Genomic DNA, 23,392 nt, shown 5'->3' with positions numbered 1-23,392 from the left:
TCACATGTTTAAAACTGTTTCTTGCCTGGAGAATCCTAGGGACGGGGGAGCCTGGTGGGCTGCCATCTATGGGGTCGCACAGAGTTGGACACGACTGAAGCGACTTAGCAGCAGCAGCACTGGTATTTGGGACAATTAGAGCTGGGATTTGGTGGGTACTAATTAATTGCATTAGATAAGTAAAGGCCAAGATGATATGCTGCTGCTGCTGCTGCTGCTGCTGCTAAGTTGCTTCAGTCGTGTCCAACTCTGTGTGACCCCATAGATGGCAGCCCACTAGGCTCCCCCGTCCCTGGGATTCTCCAGGCAAGAATATGGGAGTGGGTTGCCATTTCCTTCTCCAATGCATGCAAGTGAAAAGTGAAAGTGAAGTCGCTCAGTCGTGTCCGACCCTCAGCGACCCCATGGACTGCAGCCTTCCAGGCTCCTCCGTCCATGGGATTTTCCAGGCAAAAGTACTGGAGTGGGGTACCATTGCGTTCTCCAAGATGATATGCTAGATTTTAAAAATCTTTCACATATTAACATAAGTGGAATTAATGAAGATCAATCAAATTTCTTTATATATTTTACCTATGTGAAACTATTTACTAATAATGTTCAACTCCAAAACATGAATAATTCCTTTAAACTTATTTTTATATATAATCAAGATGAAATGGAATTATAACTTTAAAATAGAAACTTTATATAAACACTTATGTTTGAATTTTAGTCACCCAGTATACTTCCTCTCATTTATCTGTTTTGTGGTCTAATGAAGTAGTTGCTCTTTTATAAGCTAGAAAATATTTAAATACTGTATTTTATAGAAAAAAAAGTCATAAATCCTAGAAATATTCTTAGATGGAAATCTAATGGTGGTGGTGTTAATATAGAGTTATGTAAACTAGTGGTTTCAGAGGGACATTTGGCAAAGAATAAAAGGCAAGCTGTGTTTCAATTTATTATTTGCACCTTTGCATTTTATAAAAATATCACACTTCAGATTAATGTTGCACATTTTATTACAATCTGTGTTTACTAAATTAAATGCTTGTAAATACTGGTAGAATTCTTTTACCTTCATCTGCTTTTGTGACATCTGCTGGTAACACCTGGTATTACAGTGCTCCATAATTCACACTTCCCTGCCTTCTCCAACTGTCCAAGGCTTACTTATTCAGATACTACCTTTAATTCACCTTAAGGAGCTCACTGAGTATCCTTATCAAAAGAAGAGAGGTAATTTAACATGAGACTCAATTATAGAAGACGAAAAGTTAACCTTTTGGAGGCTGAGGAATTATTCACTTAGCCTATTTGTATATATTTTCTTTCAAGGCTTAGTAATAAAAGAGATATAAGATTTTTCTTTCCCGGAAAATTCCAAACTCATTCCATGGAAGAGTGTTATGTATGGTAATACTGTTGTCAATTATCAAACAATCCCCATAGTGACACAATGCCACTCAGACATCCCCTACGATTTGATACTTAGGTGATAAAAGCTGTGTATTAGAGGAAGACCATAAAAGAAGAGACTCTAAATCCATATTCAAAGTGAATGAACTGTACCTAGATCCCTGCATACACTGGGTGCATGGGTAGGAAGCAGAATGCATGAGCAAACTTTTTCTATTACCAGGAATCCATTTATCCTGGGTCCCATCAGTCAAATTCAGATACTTGTTGCCAGTTCCGAGATTTATAGGTTGGAGCTGGTTTTTGAAATTGCTTTGTATTTCCATTTAACAGCCAGGGCAGCGGCATGTTAAAATTTTGCCTCCGTCTCCTTGGAGCTTATTTATAAAGCTAATTTTTCTCCCTGGACATTATTTTTGCTCTCTCTCTCATTCAAACGCTAGCTCTAGGCTTCCAAATCATGAACACCTCGTCCTTTTTTTTTTTTTTTTTTAATCGCAAACAAAATACTGTCCTAGACAATGCCGTGGCCTGACAGTGATGATTCCGATGATACGGTCCTCCCAGGCAGGACACAAACCATCTCGCCTTCTGGCCGGAGATGGATTCCCGGCTCTCGCCGCAGATACGCAGGCACACACACAGAGCCCTGGGAAGTCTACACGCTGAATTGCACGCTGACTGCCTTGAAGAAACTGTAGCTAACCACCTTATTAGTATTCTCGCCTCCACCGTGCCTCACTTGCAGCAGCACGGGGCTGAGCAAAATGCAGTAGAGCGGGGACAGACACAGCTCTGGTAATCATCTCAATGCAGGCTGCCGAGTGTTGGGGGCAGGGGAGGTAGCGCATCAAGATGAATAACCTTGCCATAATCCGGGGCACCCTGCGAGCAGACACCCCTGCTGATTGACTGGCTCCCGGCTGGCGGAATCTGCCTGGGGGAGAGGGATCCGGAATCGACCTGGTCCCGGCCGCCCCCCTCCGCTGCCCCTTGATTTTTGGATGTTCTTTTGATCCTCCACCGATCTGGGGAAGGTAACCCGTGAGCCATACCATCTGCAGCACAGAGCAGCGATTGGAGGTTACTACTGACAGTTTCATCACACGGGGTTTGTGAGAGTGTGTGTGTGTGTTTGGGAGTGTGGGTGCCTGCTTCTGCGTGAAAGGAGAACGTGTGAGTGTCCGCGAGTGTGTGTGCGTGTATGTGTGTGTGTGTGACAGCCAAAGCAGGTGTATCGTACTGTAGATTTCACCAGCGTGAATATATTCTCTGGGTACGTGGGACCCAAGCCCTCACCCGCCCCGCAGCTTTCAGCGTCCCTCTCCTTCCCCTCTCCCCTTCTTCTTGTTGCCTTTGATGAGTTTGGGGCTTACTTTTTGGCGGAGTCTCTTGGACACGTTTTTTGGCTGGTGCTGGAAGATCTCATCAATGGAACCTTTGAAAACTGATTGTTTTTCTCCTGTGTGACTTGAAAAAGAAGAAGAAAAGGAAGGAGAGTAGTGCAAGATAAACTAGAGGATTTTAAATTTTCATGGTGAACTTTGAGGATCTATAAAGAAGGTAAGTCATGGGACTGCTTGGGTCCTGGTCCTGGCTTTCCTGCAATGTCTGTGTTTCCCTGTTTGTTTTTGGAAATCCGGAGGCAGTTGAGAAGTGCATTTTTAGAGGTGGTAATGCCCAGAGAAGAACTCAGTGTGTGACATTTGGGAGCTGTTGTCATGCCAGGGGGTTATTTCAGTTTGTATAACCACCTTCCCCCCATCCTTCTTGCGTTGTTTACACCTTTTATTCATCTAGTATTTTCAGTGAATTCTGCATTTAGGAAATCTGGAAAGAAAAAATAATTCTAGGCTTCTCCCTCTTTGACATCCTCTTTAAATTTGAGGGGAAAAAATTAGAAAAAGCTACTGGCAGGGGCTCTGAGTTAAACGTAAAAGTGTGTCTGCTTAGAGGATGGGGGTTGGGGGTACAATCCGGACTTTTACGATAACTTAATAGAGGACTTTTTTCCCCATAGCATGTTTTTTTTCCTTAAATAGTTAAATCTGATCTAGGAGTAAGGAATGTGTGGACTAAAGAAAGCTGTTTCGAGAGCTCTTAACTGGAGCAAATGAGAACAAAGTGGAAATTGTTTAGTATTTTGAGCCTCTCTTTTTTGCACTGATTCTCTTGCTCCTGCATCTCATTAACCTTTCCGTATGCAGTGTCCCCTGTTTAAGACTAGTGTCTCTCATTTTGGAACATCCCTTTACCTATGTGGTCCCTAGAGAAGGGAGTGTGGCTGCAAATTGCTCTTAATTGTCTACTCTTGGCTGTAAAAGCAAACACGCAGCATCAAGAATTCAGGTGACTTTAGTCAAACATCTTGCCAACTCAGTCCCTTTAGTGTTTCCCCATGGTTAGCATTTTTTCTTTTCTTTTTCCTTTCCTTCAAAGCAAAACGTAGACAGTATTTTACCTGTTTCCATTCTGAGGTTATTTAATTAAAGCAAAACACCATTTCACTGTGATAGCCTCTGTGTTCCTGTATCTGTGAGTATTTTTATCTCTGTACTGGCATCACTTAGCTTTTCTCAAGAAGTTAGAATCCCTCATAAATATATTTCTAAATTGCTGAGACCCGAAGTGAAAGCAATACAGCTTAAGTCAAAGCCTATGGATGGTTCCTTCTAAAAGGAGTAGTAATATTTTATGGAATGTTAGCCAGCTTGAACTCTTACTTGTGAGCTTATTTATAGAAGAGATGACAAGGACTGTCAGCCAGGCAGGGTGGGCAGGCATAAGGGTTTCTTAGGATGTCTGTGGACAGAGATATGTCGCAAATTGTAACGTAAGAAATTTTATTCAGAGACGATTGATAGAGATGATCAAAGATTTATGAGAGCCAAGTTGGGAGATGTGAAAGATCATATTCAAAACAATATTATTTCTTTTTCCTAAAAGAAGTTTTTTGAAAATCCAGAAGCTAAAAAAATTTTTTTAAATATACTTAAACATGAGATTAGACTCAGGTATTGCCATAGGCTGTCATCTATTTGATGTTTTTTGCATAAAAATATTTGTGAACCAGTTAAAGAAGGGCAGCTGTTAAAAGATTCCTCCCCTTTTTCATCCTGTAACTGATACGTACTCCACACTGTACTCTGGGTTTAAAAAAAAAAAGCCTATGGGTAAACTTTGTCAGTGTAGTTTATGATGCGTCTTTCTTGCCAACTATTTCTGCTCAGGGTATTTTCTTCTGTTACTCATAGACTCGAGGTACATGCTCCTTATCAAGAGATGGGGCTTTTTATTATTTTTAAATGACTTCGATATAGGACAAATCCTGAATAAAATTTCATTTTCTTTGTGGAGAGAATAGCCTAGGAATAGCCCTGTACTCATGAAGCCTGAAGGCGAGTTTCATATATAAACAAGAAACACAAAGTTTCCTATTCTAGGGAGAGAGCAAAGCCCTGATGCCGCAAGTGCCTGTGGGTTGTGTCAGGGGGTTGGAGCTTGTCCAGGTCTGCCGGGACCATCACCGTTCTTCGTGTTGGTCAGCTCTCCGTTAGCCTGCAGCTCTTAACGTGGCCGGTGCCAGGTACAGAGGCCAGTGTTTGACGTCATCTATTTTGTGTCAGGGCAGTTCTGCATAAAGAGAAGCCCTCTGAAAATGCCATTCTGGAAGTTCGCAAATTCGTGCCTCTTTTTATTGAGGGTATTTCATTTTGACTGTTCCTCCTCCCATTCACATTCTCACCCAGTTTGGGTATATTTAGACTTGTGGTGTTGGTAAAAATTAATTGCATAGATTATTCTCAACACCATCTTTCCAAAAAAAAAAAAAAATAGTAAGGATAACATCTTGGCTTTTGTGTATGTGAGATTTAATCATTGTAATGAGGGAAACTTCTAGCCATAGCAACACTTTCATTATCACTGATTTTAGGCTAATAATAGAAGTGGAGTATGTGCCAACTCAGGAGTTTCTGATCACGGCTCAAGCGGTGAGCAAAGCGGCTCCCCAGAACTTAAGTTTTCCTGATCCTACCTGGGCAACCGTAACTGTGTCTTCATTATCAGCTCCAGTCCAAGCAACGGTGGTGACAACTTGTATTCAGAACTGGCTCCAGATCCACTGGCTTTCTTTTGTCTTTTCCGGCTTTGTGTTGTATTTCACAGCTTAACGGGGTGGGTTTTCCTGCTTAGTGAGTTCAGAAAAGAAAGGAAAAAGAAGAAAGGAAAAGCAAAGAAGCTTTCCATCTCAGTCAAAGTAGCATGTCAGACTTGCCAAAGAAAAGGCTGAGTCCCCTAGAGGGAATAGATGCAGGGTCCTACTTTGAAAAGAATGAATTGGGAAAGTGTTGCCTTGAGTTAATTCCAGTTCCTTCTCCATTTAGTCGCAGTCAGCTGGCCAGCCTTTCTGTGGATCTTTGCTCAAGTGAACCAGCCAGGCCCAACATTCTCCAGAGTGCTTCTGTGTTTTTGAAACCCAGGGCACTTAACACATGAATGGCTCTTTCCTTCCACAACAAACAGAGCTGACAGCTGGAAAGTCAGCTACTGAGAACCTTTAAAGGAAGCCAGAAAGATCACCCAGTAAGTTGAAGAACGGAAAGGAGCTCTTAGAGCTCTGGCCCTGGAGGTGGTTGAGGACCCAGCCTCCGAAACTTGAAGCTTTGATTGCTGAGTCATTACAACAGTCTGGAGCTGTATGTTGGCTCCATGAACTGATGCTGCTATGGGGGCTAATGCTGATGGGTGAGAGCATTAGCTCACAGAAGAAGATGCTGACTCTTGGGATGAAGGAGATGCACCCTGTGATGACAGACGTGTTTATGTGTTCTTCTGTTGTTTTCATACTTAAAAACAACTGCTTAGGGTCTGCTAGTAAGGTACAAAAGAAGAAATGGATTCAGTGAAGTGTGAAAAGGACAGGGGCTTTGCAAATGTCCATGTCAATTCTCTCACTTATCTGCATTGCCGTTCAGGACTCAGTAACCACGGCTAAGTTGAGGCCAAGAGTGCAAACTGGAGTTAGAATCAGGAGAAAGGAAACCCCAGATTGAGAAAACGAAGGTGTCACTAAAGCCTTGACAGTGCTGCTTAATGGTACGTAAGTCACTCAAAGGACCCCAATTTCCTTCTATATAGTTAAGAAAAGCATTCTTCACTTGCTGTTGTGAGGAATATGATGAAATATTACAGAAGAAAATGACCTGTAATTATACATTGCTATAGAAAAATGTAAGGTACTATAGTAACAATAAGTTCTTGTATGGTTCAAAACTGCAAAACAGAGTGAACAGTATAATTTTAAGTTAAATTGATTAAGCAGTGCTTATCTTTTTTTTCATGATGATGATCAATATTTGCATTATTGTAATTTGGGTGTTTCTCATGTGTGTTGAATATACCTCTTCTCAGTAGTTTTTGTGGTATATTCTTAGTTTTTTGTGTATTTGTGTGTACATGTATGTGCATATGTGCCTGCATACATGTATAGGTAAATGACCGATTTATAGGAGATGTAATTTTAAATTCATAAAAAAATTAGGAAATGTGTAATGACCTGAATCCATGCGCACTGGGTATCCAGAAAGGACAAGAAAAACTTAAATAGCCTTTTGTATGGCGATGGACAGGTCCTTATAAAGTTTGCAGGATTCAGAAAACTCTAGTCCACAATGCTGCTGCTGCTGCTGCTGCTAAGTCGCTTCAGTCATGTCCGACTCTGTGCGACCGCATAGATGGCAGCCCACCAGGCTCCCCCGTCCCTGGGATTCTCCAGGCTAGAACACTGGAGTGGGTCGCCATTTCCTTCTCCAGTGCATGAAAGTGAAAAGTGAAAGTGAAGTCGCTCAGTTGCAATGATGCTACTGACTAGAATTTGAGTTAAGCTTGAAAGTTGTATCAGTAAGGTATTTATTTGTAGTGGCAGCATAGATCATGATGATTGTCACACTGATTACATTTGGTGGGTAGATGGACCAGGACTAAAATGCGGAGTTGAATCATGATGGCAGGAGATGTGGCAGTGATGGGAACTGGCTTTTGACATGGAGAGATTTGGAGTCAGATACCTAATCTCCTTGGAGAAGGAAATGGCACCCCACTCCAGTACTCTTGCCTGGAGAATCCCATGGACCGAGGAGCCTGGTGGGCTACAGTCCAGGGGTTCGAAAAGAGTCAGAGACGACTGAGCGACTTCAGTTTCACACATTGGAGAAGGCAATGGCAACCCACTCCAGTGTTCTTGCCTAGAGAATCCCATGGACGGAGGAGCCTGGTAGGCTACTGTCCATGGGGCCGCAAAGAGTCGGAGACGACTGAGCAACTTCACTTTCACTTTCTTTTCACCTAATCTCCTAGATATTCAGCCATCCAATCTATAAAACAGGAAGGACCAGTCGTTCAGAGGGCATTTGTGATGAATGAATAAATGATTTTATAAACTGTTGTTCTTTAGTCACTAAGTTATGTCCAACTCTTTGTGACCCCATGGACTGTAGTCCACCAGGCTCCTCTGTCCATACATAATTCTTGGTCAAATGCTTGACACAAAATTGGAAGTCTACAGGTAGTTTGCATATAAAGTTTCTTTCCTCTTTGTCTGGCTTAAAATTAGAAAGGCCTTCCTAATTCAGTGTATTTATCTAATTGACACAGAGGTAAAAGTCCCAAATATAATCTGAGATGTAAGCAAAACTGGAGAGAGAAAGCTAGTTTTCTGTAAATTACCTAATTTCATATACCATGGTTTCATCAGGTTCTTTCTCAGAGCAAGGAGTGCCCTTCCCAGGTGTCACCTCATTTACACTTACAACTTCTGAAATGATACTGAATATAAGTAGCGAGAAGCATGTGCACCCATCCATACGTGGTTGCAGAAACAGTTCACATGTCAGCAAGTGGTGTTAACATTGCTCTTTATCTAACCTCTCATTTTGTTCACAGTCAGTGAAAGGCTGTGTATTTATTAAACACCTAACAGGTACAAGCACTGCAGTCATTGCTGCGGGGGATGTAGAAGGACTCTCCTGCTCTATCTCTTGGCTGCAATTCCTGCATTTGGACAGGGCATGCTGCAGTCTTCACGGCTGCCTCCTGGAGTTTGGACTTGATGGTTAAACAGTATCAGGAGTCCTCTGCTGGAATCTGACCTATGTGGGGCTCTGTCATTGTGTATGACCTTTATTTAGTTCAAGAACATATTGCAAAAGATGTAAAAATCCTTGTTCCTATTAATGTAGCTGAGCTGAGCTGTCAGTGACGAGTCTGATTCGGCTTTGCTAACTCTGCACGGCTGGTACCACTCGACCCAGGTATTTCTGTTCTGCAAAGTCAGCCTTTCGTGTGCAGGAAGGGAGCAAGGTTTTGTCCTTCAGATTGTGGGTTCTTTCTGTCCTTATAATGAATGGATGAAGTCTATTTTATGGCTTGCTGAGAGGGAAGGCAGCATCCAGGCTTCCTGTATTTTGAGGCTGTGTTCCTTACAATCGAGATCTCATTAGAGTGAAAAGGAAAAGAGGGAAGACAGTTGGTCAAAATGACAAACACAAGTTCACCGGCCTTTACCAAAACCTCAAGCATCAGGTTTCATGGTTAGAGTACTGCAAGGAAATAAGGAAATTTCTTGTGTGATGTATCACAGATTGTATTGCCAGCACACATCTAGAAAATACACTAAATTATAGTCAGTTCTGTCATATATTCAATGAATATATTCTAGGTGTCAGGCAGTATACTAAGTAGATTAGATTTTTACTGATATTTCTCAAAAATCAATAAAATAGTGTTATTGTTCTTATATTACAGATGATGTGAAAAGTGATCCATTTCTTTGCTCCAAATACCAGTTCACTTCATAGCCCATGTATTTTCTTCTCTCCCATGTTTTGTTGCTGTTTAGGTTGCAAACAATGCTTCTTTACATAAATCCCCAGATACAGACAGTGTAGAGCAAGCTTTCTCTAAATACCAATCAAATAATCTTGTTTCCATAACAAAACTCACTCTTTCCACAGAAAGATGTGGTCTCAGTGTCTCCAAGGGACCTCTGAAGGGCCAATTCCCTGAACCAGTGGGTCCCTGATAAAGTATATTCAGTGCCACATTTGGGGGGGCCTCTGGAGGCATGCATACTGCTAAGTCACTGCAGTCGTGTCCAACTCTGTGTGACCCCATAGACAGCCCACCAGGCTCCCCCGTCCCTGGGATTCTCCAGGCAAGAACACTGGAGTGGGTTGCCATTTCCTCCAATGCATGAAAGTGAAAAGTGAAAAGGGAAGTTGCTCAGTTGTGTCCGAATCTGTGTGACCCCATAGACGGCAGCCCACCAGGCTCCCCCGTCCCTGGGATTCTCCAGGCAAGAACACTGGAGTGGGTTGCCATTTCCTCCAATGCATGAAAGTGAAAAGTGAAAAGGGAAGTTGCTCAGTTGTGTCCGAATCTGTGTGACCCCATAGACGGCAGCCTACCAGGCTCCTCTGTCCATGGGATTTTCCAGGCAAGAATACTGGAGTGGGGTGACATCACCTTCTCCGGGAGGTGTGCATAGCTTGAGGTAAATCTCCATTAAACTTTGACCGTTGCCAAAGTCATATTGGAATATTTGATGGCATGGGGAGTAATGGCAAAGGTGTTAAACCACTGAAGTTACAGGACAAGGAACAAAGTAAAGAACTGAAAGTCTCTACTGCAACAGTAAATAGTAAGTAGCATTGGGCTGTATTTACAGAAGGTACCTTTTGAGAAGTATCTCTCAACATGTTTCTCTACTCGTTAATTATGTAACTTTGTGCAGACTACCTTTATACCCATATTGTCTTTTCTCACCTTGTAGGATTATTATAAAACGAGTAAGGGAAAATAATATTTATAAAGGACCTAGAACAGAGATTAGGGTTTAGTCAGTGCTCAATAAAAGACATCCCATAATAACAATAGTTATATTCATCGACATGATAATTAGCAGTACTAATAGTATTGTGTATGGTAGTAGTTTAGCAACCTCACTTTGCACATAGATCTTCCCGCACTCCACAGTACCAGAGGTTATACAAATTGCCACCTCACATCAATGAACAGAAAAGCGAATATGCGTGTCTGTCTGGCCATAAAAATATGAAAGAGAGGAGGAAAATTATCTTTCAGCAGCACTGATGTCAGTGGGGAACATATTGATGGAAAAAGAGTGATTTGTTGCAGAGACTAGAGAAAGAAAGAGGACCAAGTCAGAATTTCATGAGCTGAGGAATTCTTTCTTGAGTCAGATCCTAAAATGTTGTGGGCTTGGGGATACAGTTCAATGCGTGGCTATAAACAGGAGAAAGGGTCATATTTTGAAAGATTTTTTGATAAAAAGAAGACCATCTTCCTTTGACTTTATCCTGACAAAGAGAACAGAAAATTTCAACTCTGCCTTTTCTTTCATCCCTGTAAAATTTCTCTAGCTTTTATATTTAATGTAGGTATTACAGGGATTATTTTTTTCAGTTTATGGTTTTCTGGCTATTCCTTTTTTTAATATTATGAGCAAAAATGTCTGCATTTTTAAGTGTTTGACAGTGAACCATTCCAGTATGGCAGATTTAAATCCTTTATGTAGGTGCTTTAGATTTTTAGCACTATATTCGTGTTGCAGGTAACAAGTCACAAAAGGAAGGACCAAGTAAATACACAATGATTCAGGGTGTACTTCTTTTGAAAAGTGATTTGAATGAAAATCTTTGTATATACCTGGAATCTTGCATATACCTGATATGAAACAAGTGTTTCATTAGAGAAAAGTTTTCCTTACAGACTGAGACAAATATTTGGATAGCAAAGCAAGAAATGTGTGAAGTGCAAGCTTTTGGAACAATCATGTTAGTAAAGGCAAATTCTTTCCTAAAAACCTGAAAACAGGCAAATAATTAGTAACACAAAAACTGGTGGGTTTGCTATTTTTTTTCCTGTTGGAGACATTCACTATGTATAGTGAAAATAAACATATTAAATATGAATACACACAAGGATAAAACTCTACTTGCCCTTCTTCAGAAGGAAAGCCATGTTTAATATGTGACTTTTGCTCAAGATCTTTCATCTGCCAGGAAACCTGAGCTGTTATTACACATTAAACATTTTATCAACCAACCTGTTCTGATTGCAGTGCCCATCTGCATATATGCATGCAGGTTATTTATTTATTTATTTATTTTTTGTATGTCTCTGGACTGCAGTCATTCTCATGACCTGGAGTCTCTCAAGAACAAGTGGCTGAGTTCTTCCTGTGTTCATCAGATCGATTCTACTTCCTTTATCTCTTTTTGCTTCCTTGATCTGTCTGATTTTCAGTCTCAAGTCTGGTTTTCATCTCACCTTTCCCATCACTATAGGCACAGGTGCACTTTTCCCAAGTTTAGACTCAATGGAATTCTGTTCTCCCTATCTGGTGTATGTTTTTCTCCCAAGAGTCACTTGACCAAGGGGAAAAATACACAAACACATATGTACACATGTACATAAATACCAGAGATTTATACACACATACGTATCTATATATATGTACACACACACACATACACATATATATGAGTGTGTATGTGTATATATTGTATGTATGGGCTTCCCTAGTGGCTCAGTGGTAAAGAATCCACCTGCAAATACAGGAGATACAGGTTTGATCCCTGGGCAAGGAAGATCCTCTGGAGAAGGAAATGGCAACCCACTCCAGTATTCTTGCTTGGGAAATACCATGGACAGAGGAGCTTGGTGCGCTGCAGTCTATGGGGTCACAAGAGTTGGACACAACTGAGTGACTAAACAGTGCAGCGTCGTGTGTGTGTGTGTGTGTGTGTGTGTGTGTGTGTGTGTGTGTGTATCTACTCCTGAACCGAAGAACTGAGTCTTGGATCTAGGGCAAGATCCCTCTTGCCTAAACAAATCAGAGTTCTCAGTGGATGCTTTTGTGGATTATACATCCTTTGCTTCTGTGGTCATTTCAGTAGCGTCATTTGTTCAATGTGTTTACTGAACACCTAGTACGTTTACTATTATATTACAGTTACAATGTGGAAAACAAAGTTGTACACAATGTGATTTTTTTCCCTTCGAACTCGCAGTTGGTAAGAAAAAAGTTATGGGATAAGCCCCCTGAAGGCCTTGAAAGAAAATCACAAAATTAGCACAAGAGCTATCATGAGCTGATCAGCACGCTGTCACAGAGGTCTGCCGGGAGTGTCACAGTTGTGACAAGGGAGTAGCATTATTTTCAGGATACAAAGGAGGAAATTGAGACTCAGAGGACTCTGATGTGCCCTAGAAAGTGAGTCATTACCTGCAGGACTTGACGCTTGTCTAGGTGCTTCTGGCTCTGAGACTGAGTGCCTGGATTCCTCCCATCCTGAACTTAATCCTGCCAAGCACTTAAAGCCATATACAGTGCTTTCTGTTTTTCTCTGTTTTAAAGGAGTCTATGCTCTTCTTGTGAGTGAATATTGTTTTCTGTTTAGCTATAATATGTTCTATCTTCAATCGTTTTCCTGGACTTCTTTCCTTTTCTGCCAGTGATCCCTGTAAAGAGGGCTTGGAAACAAAGGCATGAAGCCTCATCTCTCTAGTGTCCTCACTTTCTCGTCCTCGTCAAGATCTGAATATGTCCCTTTTCTCTTTTCTGGAAGAGGAGCTAGTGCTTTCTACAGATGGTCTGTCAGGCAGACAGATGGTCCGAACCTCTCTAATGGTGTGTTCTAGAGAGGAGCATGCCTATGAGCTGCCAGCTCAGGATGGAATGGTGCTTGGTGCAGCCATCAAGAGTTGCTAGGACGGCTGCTCTGTGACCTTCCCAGTTCTTTAATTTGGAGTTCTTGGAGATTTGAGGGGCACTTTTTCTGCTGTAAGTAGATGGCGGTTTCGCTTCCTCACAAGCCAGAGGGATGATAGTTCCACAACAATACATTTAGAAATTTGCCAGTTACTTTTATGGAATGTCATTTTTTCTTGACTTTCAAGTTGGATCCAAGGTGAGAATCCAGGAGAAACAGAAGGGATACTCTTTGAAGATGCTGTTGTTGTTGTTTAGTCACTAAGTCATGCCCGACTCTTTGCAAACCCATGGACTGTAACCCACCAGGCTCCAGTGTCCATGGGATTCTACAGGTTAGAATACTGGAGAGGGTTGCCATTTCCTTCTCTGGGGATCTTCCCAACCAAGGGATTGAACCTAAGTCGCCTGCATTACAGACAGATTCTTCACCTCTAAGCCACGGGGGAACCTACTCTTTGAAGATGGTCAGCTTTAATTCTGAGCATGTCATCTACTTGAAGAAGCCACAGAGGTTTCTGCTCATCAAGAGGGAGCCATTCAATCAAATTGACTCTTTAGTAATTACTGTCCCTCTCTGGGGTGGGGGAGGAGATGTGCAAGTACAGAGTGACCTGCCAGGTTGCTGTTTAAATTATGCCTTTACTCTGTCCCCTGATGAGAACAGAGATGTGAGATTCAGAAACAGAAAAAAAAAAGGTATAATTTCCTCTTCCTGTTTGGGGCTGAGTATGGTTCCAGAAAAACTTACATGTACCGCTCTAGTATTCTTGCCTGGACAATCCTGTGGACAGAGGAGCCTGGCGTGCTACAGTTCTTGGGGTCACAAAAGAGTCAGAGAGTCAGACAACTGAGTTACTGAGCACACACATACACCATCTCCAGGAATGGTTATTGATTTCAGGGTCCAGGATATACGGAGATATTTCCCTGTTCCTGTCATCTTTTCCCTTTGCCCTTTTACCAACTGGGGGTCACAGAAGATGCAAAAAAGTCAGTGTTGGGCACAGCTCCTGTCGCTGATGTTTATTCAGATCACCATATCACCAGCTAGCTTGCTAGAACTTCCTGATTGCCTGCTTCCCTCCCTCTGGCTCTTTATACCCTTAGTGTCACCCTCTACTCCAAGTTTTCTGATACCTGTCTTGGGTCTACCTTCTTCTTTGGTGACATATCCGACCGCTTTCAAATCTTCACCTTTTGTTCCAGTCTCAGGTCCAGACACTCACATGGTTTTATGATAAGCCACGAAGGACTTCATTGTCTCTGCTATCTCCTGCCTTGTAGTGTGAAGCTGTAATACTCAAGTCTCCTGCCTTCTTGCCAAGAGTGAGGGGTGGGAACTACCTTTCATAATAACTCCAAGTCTTTCCAACTTGCAACCCTAGTTATAAACTTTACAACTATTTTATTTCTCTGTCATTTGATGTAAACATCTTTTAATTAGGATAATATTCCTGTCTGCAAAATTTGGATCATGTTACAACTAGCATTAGTTTAGCATTTGCTGGGTATCTAGAGCCTTATATTTATTATCAAAAATGTAATGACCTGAAAAAAAATTATACAAACGTTAAAGATAAAGACAACCTTAGAGAGGTTAAATAAATGGCCAAGATCACATAAAAGAGGCCTGGTTGAATCAGATACTTATGTTTGGAAATATGGTATTTGCCTTCTAAGTTATTTAAAAAATTATATAATAGTTTCCCTTACAGGAGAATACCTGGGGTTTTGTTTGGATATGTAAGAAAAAGCTTTGTAAACTTTAAAGCTCTATGCAAATGTTAATTGTTGCTGTGTTCTACCCTAAGATTATTTATGGATGACACTGCATATATTTATGTAGCTCAGTATAACAAATAGCTGATTAAGGGGCAATCATTTCTCAATTTTAAAGCCGAAATTTTGTGGATGCTTATGAAATAGCGCTCCAAAAGCAGATGTGTGTGGCCGCCTGGTTGGTATGTCTGGTGAAATACAGTAGAACCTGACTAAATTACACTAATGAGTTGGAGACCCATTACAAATTATCACATTTGCCCAATTAGTGAAGGAGCAATGTAGAGAAAAAAGACTGCTAGGGAAGCAAAGCTGGTATGGCAAGAAGACAAAACTGCAAGTAAGCCTAAAAGATGTTAATAACACACACCACACAGGCATGCTCATTTGTGTGCACACACACACACACATGTACAACCACACATCCCTCTGCAGTAGGTGAAGTTGATCATGAAATATACAAATATTTGTACAAAATGGATCTCTGTGTACATAGAAATAGTTCAGTTTCTTTCTCTCTCTCAGGAAAAAGCAATCAATGGAAGTTCATTGTTTTATGGTTCCAAGAAAACTATTTTGTTTTAACGGAATCAGAATGTGGTTTACAATTGGAACATTGTTATGTGGCAAATTGTAGTGCTACATCTAGTTAAATTTTATTATATGCTTTGAGGTATACCCTACCATCCTGAGCACTTCAGTAGGTATTATTACCTTGGAATCTTGTCACTTAAAGTCCTTTCATCTACTAAGTTTTTCTTAGAAGTCATTCTTCATATATTCTCAGGCCCCTTGCTTCCTAAATTCTCTCAATAAACCTATTTGGGGGACAAAATAAAAAGCAAGTTACCCACCCAGCTTTCTTGTGATTGAAAAATCTCATCCTTTGCAATCTCAGAGAACAATGCACAATTTAAATAATTAAGTATATGTTTTCCACAGTGCTTTAACAGTTTCAGAATGGGCTTAGGAGAATTTGTAATTGGAAACCAGGCACTTGCTAGTTACATATCCCATTTGTTTTTATTAGTTACTGATAATTCTATGTCAATAATAGAGGTAAACTTAGATTTGTTCAATTCTCAGTATAAATATAAGCAAGTAATATTACTGTTATTTTTAATTTGCAGATGAGGAAACTGAAGCTTAGAGAACTTAAGTGTCTTACAGATAATACTACAGCTATTATCAGAGCTGGGAGCTGGGATTTGAGAAAACACAGATCCTGTTTCAAAGGAGATTATACTCTACCAAGGAGTCACATGCATAGCAAGTTAGTGCTAAAATATGGCTTCCAAGCCCAGATCAGCATAATTAACATGATGGCTTACTCTGATCACCTGCTTTTTATGTTTTAAATTTTTTTTCTGTAATACATCTAAACTCATTACAGAACTGTAATTGGATATTCAACGTAGTATTTTTGCTTGAGTTTTAAGTTTTGTAGCTTCAGAATTCCTTTTTACTTTATTCTATACCTAATGACTTTGCTTGTTAAATTTAAAATAGTTTTCATGCACATAGTCCGGCAAGAATGTACTTGTTGCCTTTTTGGTGGGTGGCAAAGGACCACACTTATCATTGATACTCTCTAGTGAAAAGAAAAATATGGCCACAAATTCCATATATCCTGCTACATCCATGCCAAATAACTCCCAGAAAAATGTGGAATCTATCTTCTCACCCCTTGAGTCTGAATAGCCTTGTGACTTGCTTTTACTCAAATGTGGGAGAAATGATATTCTATAACCTACAAGGATAGGCCTTAGGAAGCCTTACTTTTTCCTTTGGAGAGTTGTCCTGAGACCCCCAAGAAAGACAGTAATCTAGCCTAGTGGAGGTCACAGAGAGGAAAGCTGACCTACACCCTTTCTCCTCCTATCATGTTATCTAAACCCAGCTCCAACTGCTGGGAATGTGAGTAAGGCCACCTTGATCTTTTCATCTCAGTGTCTTCTCAGCTAAATGTTAGCTGCATGAGTGAATTAAGGTGAACGGAGCAAAACAGCTGCTCATCCAATACGTAGAATAGTTAGATACAAGAAATCTTTATGTTTCTATGTCCTGGCATGGTTTTTTACACAGCTATACTTAATTGGAACGTGGACAAGCTTAACAATTTTTCCGACCCCAAGGGCTGTACCCAGCCAGGCTCCTCTGTCCATGGGATTCTCCAGGTAAGAGTACTGGAGTGGGTTGCCATTCTCTTCTCCAAGGGATCTTCCTGACCCAGGGATCGAACCCAGGTCTCCTGCATTGCAGGCAGATTCTTTACTGTCTGAGCCACCAGAGAAGTCCCATAGTGTGTCCCATAGCATTAGGGTTTACAAACTTTTATCTATAAAATTTGCTTTTGCCCTGCTCATGACAGACTCTGCTCTGAGGTTTTGCTCAGACTTAGCTCTCCTATGCTTTATTTCACATTTTAGTTACAAGTGCTCATAATATATATGCAAAGGACAAAGGAAATAGTGATAAACAATAGAGACTCATTCTGTTAAAGTTGTTTCTTTTCACTGATTGGTTTCTTCTAGGCCTTTGTTAATTGATTTTCATATCGGTTATCCAAGTGAGGGTTGAAACTGTGAGGATTGCTTACCACCATTGTTGAAGCAAAAAAGTAATATGTTGAACTAAAAAGAGTCCTTGACTTGAAATAAAAATGGAAGTTCTTCCATTTTATAGCTCTATAACTTAGGGCATGTCATTTGCCCTTTCTGAAATCAGCTTCATTCCTTCATTGAATAGGGATCATACCTGCTTCAAAAGCATTTTCTTCAACGTAGAAGATTCTGCATATATAAGGTCATATAATTGTTAGGTAGCATTTTGAAGATAGATTGACTCTTACAGATTATACAGTATAGAAATCTCATGGCTTATTACATATATGAAAGAGGCAGCAAAAAGAGAGAGAAAAATGCCCAAGAATGTTATAAATTAAAATCATCACTTTAAAAAATTCTTTTTTTTATTTTTATTTTTTTAATTTAATTTTATTTTAAACTTTACATAATTGTATTAGTTTTGCCAAAAAATTCTTTAAAAATAAAAAGTTCTTATTTTTATTAAATTAGCAATTTTTTAAATGTTAATGCTCTGTAGAAAAAAATGTAAATAATCAGGTACCATCATTGTTGATAGCAGTATACATTTCTATAACACTTTTAGAAAACAGTGTATGTATTGTAGGTCATAGAATTGGAGCAGGACCACTCCAGTATGTCTTGCCTAGAGAATCCCATGGACAAAGGAGCCTGGTGGGCTGCAGTCCATGGGGTCGCACAGAGTTGGACGCGATTGAAGTGACTTAGCACAGCAAACCACACAGGTCATAGAATTGTTCCTTTACCTTGATTCCTTTCTGGAACTCTATCCTAAGGAAATATGGAAAATGTGATATGCACAAATATGCTCATAAATTGTTCATTACATGATAAAATATAATAGAGCCACATGCCATACAAAAAGATATGGGTAAAAATAATTATACATGGATATAAGGCAGCTATTAAAATTTATAACCTGGAAGACTTTGTATAATAGCAACTATATAAAGAAAGTAGGCATGCATGTGTAAATTTGAAAGACTGAATAGCAGTATACTGACATACTAATAGTGGTTGTATTGTGTTTCTGTTTTTCTTCACTTTCCTAAGTGGTTTTATTTCTGAAAGCAGAAGATGTTTGGACCTGCTAATATAACCCTTGGCTGCAAATAACAGTAATCTGACTCTAGAAGCCTAAATTAATTGTAATTTAAATTTGCCACTTAACGGGAAGTCCAGCAATTCTAGGCCATGGTTCCATGACTTAATATCATCAGGGCCAGGGATTCTGTTGGCATTTATCATTTGTTTACTGGATGATTACTGAAGTTCTTATCCTTTAGTCTACATTCAAGGCAGGAAGAATGCAAAAGGGAGAAGATACAAGTCAGCTACATCGATCTCTTTTTTAGCTCAATATAAAGAAAACCCCTAGTTTAAGTCTCTGATTGAGGATACAGTGCAGATGGTCATCCCTACGTGGAGGCTGGGAAAGAGTGGTCCCAGGATGAAGACTTCCGTGGGCCTCATCTCTAGAGGAAGTCCCAGCTTTCTGTGTGTCTCTGTCTCGGCCACCTTGCCTTCTACAGAACACTACTTTTGTTTTTCCACCCTACCTCACCTTCCGCCTCAGTCTGTAAGACTAACACAAAGAAAATGGAAGAGCTGGAAAAGGAAAGGAGTTTGAGCCTCTATCCTTTATCCAAAAAACTTGTTGTTTGATCACCAAGTCCTGTCTGACTCCTTGTGACCCCATGCCCTGCAGCATGCCAGGCTTCCCTGTCCTTCACTGTCTCCTGGAGTTTGCTCAGATTCATGTCCATTGAGTCGGTGATGCCATCCAACCATCTCATCCTCTGCTACCATCTTCTCCTTTGCCTTCAATCTTTCCCAGCATTAGGGTCTTTTCCAATGAGTCATTTCTTCGCATCAGGTGGCCGAAGTATTGGAGTTTCAGCTTCAGCATCAGGCTTCCCAGTGAATATTCAGGGTTGATTTCCTTTTTGATTGACTGGTTTGATCTCCTTGATGTCTAAGGGACTCTCAAGAGTCTTCTCCAGCATACTTGACTCTGCTTAAAACACACAGATTCCCTGAGAATGTTTTAGCAATAAATACATCTGATCTTTGTCTCAATTCCTATGCAGCTCCTATGTTGAGTTTCTCTAGTCACGCATATCAAGTAGTCTTGAAATCTTTGCTCCTGAGAAGGCTGGATGTTTATGACTCATTTAGTATCTCAGCATTATCGTCACAAAGAGTTAACTAGTACCACCCCCACTATAATTAGATAAAATCTTTGGTTTAGGGATAAAGTTTTTTAAGTCTGCATATTTTTTTTGTGTAGGGTGTTGCTTTCCAGTAGCTGTCATTTGATTTCTGATGGAAGTTTTACATAGTTCTTTTGATGATGAAAAAGGAAAAATGAAAATGGGACGGAAACCATAAATTAGACCTCTAAAATATATCTGAAATCGGTTGCTTTCTTATTCATCACTGGCCCCAGGTTGGCTTACATCATTGTTGGCTTACACCATGTCAATAATATTTCTTCTCCCTTTCACTCCTATTTCCTTTAATCAATTCTCTACAGATTAAACAGAAATATATATATATATTTTCAAAAATGTCAATCACTGCTTCAACAGACCAAAATTAAAAATGCCAATTAATTAAAAGCACCTCTTAGCATTTATAATGAAAATGGGGCCCTTACTCATGATTCTCAGGTGTTTATTCAGCCTGGAGTTGGTCGTCCCTCACTATCCTTGGGGAATTGTCTCTAGAACACCCTCCTCTGTACCAAAATCCCTGGATGCTTGAGTCCTTAATATAAAATAGCGTGGTGGGGATTCGTGTCTGCTTGCTTGTGTCTGACTCTTTGTGATCCCATGGATTGTGGCCCACCTGGCTGCTCTCTCATTGGGAAATCAATGGGATTTTTCTGGCAAGAATACTGGAGTGGGGTGCCATTTACTCCTCCAGGGGATCTTCCCAACCCAGGGATCAAATCCATGTCTCCTGTATCGCAGGCAGATTCTTTGCCACTGAGCCACCTGGGAGCCCCATAAAATAGCATCATATTTGCCTAACCTATGCAACATCCTTCCATATACTTTAAATCATTGCTAGATAATCTATAACATAATGTAATATAAATGCTATATTTCCATTCAATTCAGTCACTCAGTTGTGTCCAATTCTTTCTGACCTCATGAACAGCAGCACACCAGGCTTCCCCGTCCATCACCAACTCCTGGAGCTTGCCCAAACTCATGTCCATCAAGATGGTGATGCCATCCAACCATCTCATCATCTGTCATCCCCTTCTCCTCCTACCTTCAATGTTTCCCAGGATCAGGGTCTTTTCTAATGAGTCAGTTCTTCACATCAGGTGGCCAAAGTATTTCACTCAAGTGTTTCAAAGTCCTTCCAATGACAATTCAGGACTGATTTCCTTTAGGTTTGACTGTTTTGATTGCCTTGAAGTCCAAGGGATTCTCAAGAGTCTTCTCCAACATCATAGTTCAAAAGCATCAGTTCTTCGGCACTCAGCTTTCTTTATGGTCCAAATCTCACATTCATACATCAGTTCAGTCTCTTAGTCATGTCTGACTCTTTGTGACCCTGTGGACTGAAGCACACCAGACTTCTCTGCCCATCACCAACTCCTGGAGCTTGCCCAAACTCATGTGCATCGAGTCAGTGATGCCATCCAACCATCTCATCCTTTGTCATCCCCCTCTTCTCCTACCTTCAGTCTTTCCCAGGATCAGGGTCTTTTCCAATGAGTCAGTTCTTCACATCAGGTGGCCAAAGTATTGGAGTTTCAACTTCAGCATCAGTCCTTCTGATAAATATTCAGGACTAATTTCCTTTAGGATTGATTGGTTGGATCTCCTTGCAGGCCAAAGGACTCTCAAGAATCTTCTCCAACACCACAGTTCAAAACCATCAATCCTTTGGCCCTCAGCTTTCTTTATGGTCCAACTTTCATATCCATCCATGACTACTGGAAAACCATAGCTTTGACTAGATGGACCTTTGTTGGCAAAGTAATGTCTCTGCTTTTAATATGATGTCTAGGTTGGTCATAACTTTTCTTCCAAGGTGCAAGCATCTTTTAATTTTATGGCTAGTCACCATCTACAGTGATTTTGGAGCCCCCAAAAATAAAGTTTCTCACTGTTTCCATTGATTCCTCATGTATTTACTATGAAGTAATGGGACCGGATGCCAGGTTCTTAGTTTTTTCAATGTTGAGTTTTAAACCAACTTTTCACTCTTCTCTTTCACTTTAATCAAGAGGCTCTTTAGTTTCTCTTTGCTTTCTGCCATAAGAGTGGTGTTATCTGCATATGTGAGGTTATTGATATTTCTCCCAGCAATCTTGATTCCAGCTTGTGCTTCATCCAGCCTAGCATTTCACATAATATACTCTGCATATAAGTTAAATAAGTGGGGTGACAATATACAGCCTTGACAAACTCCTTTCCCAATTTGTAAATACTATATCAAGGCTATGAGAATAGTTGCTGAAAGTGAAAGTGAAGTCACTCAGTCGTGTCCAACTCTTTGCGACCCCATGAACTGTTGCCTACCAGGCTCCTCCGTCCATGGGATTTTCCAGGCAGAGAACTGGAGTTAGGTGCCATTTCTTTCGACCTGGGGATCGAACCTGGGTCTCCTGCTTTGTAGGCAGATGCTTTTACCATCTGAGCCACCAGGGAAGTCATGTACTTATGAATTTGTAAAAAGTATTATTGTTCCATGGTAGGATGAATTTACAGATATGGAGTCCCTGGTTAGGGAGACTGATGGTATACAGTTGACTCTCGAACAACATGGTGGTTAGAGGCACCAACCCTTGCAGAGTTGAGAAGCCACGTATAATTTTATAGTTGGCCCTCTGTATCCATTGTTTCAACCAACTATGGATGGATGTACAATCCATAGTACTACTGTGTAGTACATAGTCAAAAAATTTCTCCTATAAAGTGATCTACCCAGTTCAAACCCTATAGTTCAAATGTCAAGTGTATATCAAATTAAGGAATGATTAAATAATGGGTAAAAGTAGTTCTGCTGGCTAGGAAGAGTGTAAAAGGTTAGTGCTAAGGCTGGAAAAATTGAGTCTGGAGGAGGGCATGGCAGTCCATTCCAATATTCTTGCCTGGAGAACCCCCATGGACAGAGGAGCCTAGCAGGCTCTAGTCCGTAGAGTCACGGAGAGTTGGACATGACTGAAGCAACACACACATACACAGAAGGCTGGAAAAATTGAGTCAGAGCCAGAAATTAAAAAGCCTTGAGTGGTATGTTACTTGACTTGAAATCTACTTGTTTTTCTCCACTTCATCTCTTGCCATTCTTTCTTTCCTCACAGAGCTCTAGCCTTGCTAGTATTCTGAGAGCCCCTACAGGCATTTACCGTGGTACTCTTTTCATTGTTTCTTTGCCAATGTTAGATCTCAATTTAGCACCTTCTGGGAGAAGCTTCCCCCATCTAGTTAATTAAGCTAGGACTCTCCATACAGCATTCTGACTGATCTTCCATCTCAGCTCTTTGTTATTTTTGAGAACTCGTATTACTTTATGTATCCCTCAGTTGTCCTGCGTTTGCTCTGTCTGTACCATTAGGATGCAAGATCTGTGAGATCAGGAACCTTCTTCACTATGTGTCTTGTCAGGTTGAAATAAAATTGATTTACTATAAATATCCATTTAATCATTTAAATGAATTATGGTGGTCTAGACACCAAATAATAAAATGAATCTAAGCAGCAGGTCGGAGAAGGCAATGGCACCCCACTCCAGTACTCTTGCCTGGAAAATCCCATGGATGGAGGGGCCTGGTAGGCTG

At 40.6% G+C, this 23,392-nt stretch overlaps 1 protein-coding gene across 4 annotated transcripts in view; it reads left to right on the top strand.

The window, feature by feature from the left end:
• The first annotated feature begins 2,118 nt into the window (after window positions 1–2,118).
• Window positions 2,119–23,392, top strand: part of LRRC4C (leucine rich repeat containing 4C) — a 1,421,025-nt gene continuing 1,399,751 nt past the window's right edge. For all 4 annotated transcript variants that reach the window (XM_070804074.1, XM_070804072.1, XM_070804071.1 and 1 more), the window contains exon 1: window positions 2,119–2,967. The gene's annotated coding sequence lies outside the window, so the exon portion shown is untranslated. The remainder of the gene's footprint in view (window positions 2,968–23,392) is intronic.

Source organism: Bos indicus, chromosome 15 (assembly GCF_029378745.1).
Source record: "Bos indicus isolate NIAB-ARS_2022 breed Sahiwal x Tharparkar chromosome 15, NIAB-ARS_B.indTharparkar_mat_pri_1.0, whole genome shotgun sequence".
Taxonomy (NCBI): domain Eukaryota; kingdom Metazoa; phylum Chordata; class Mammalia; order Artiodactyla; family Bovidae; genus Bos; species Bos indicus.
The sequence above is the reverse complement of the archived record's forward strand: the minus strand, read 5'-3'. Positions and strand labels throughout refer to the sequence as shown.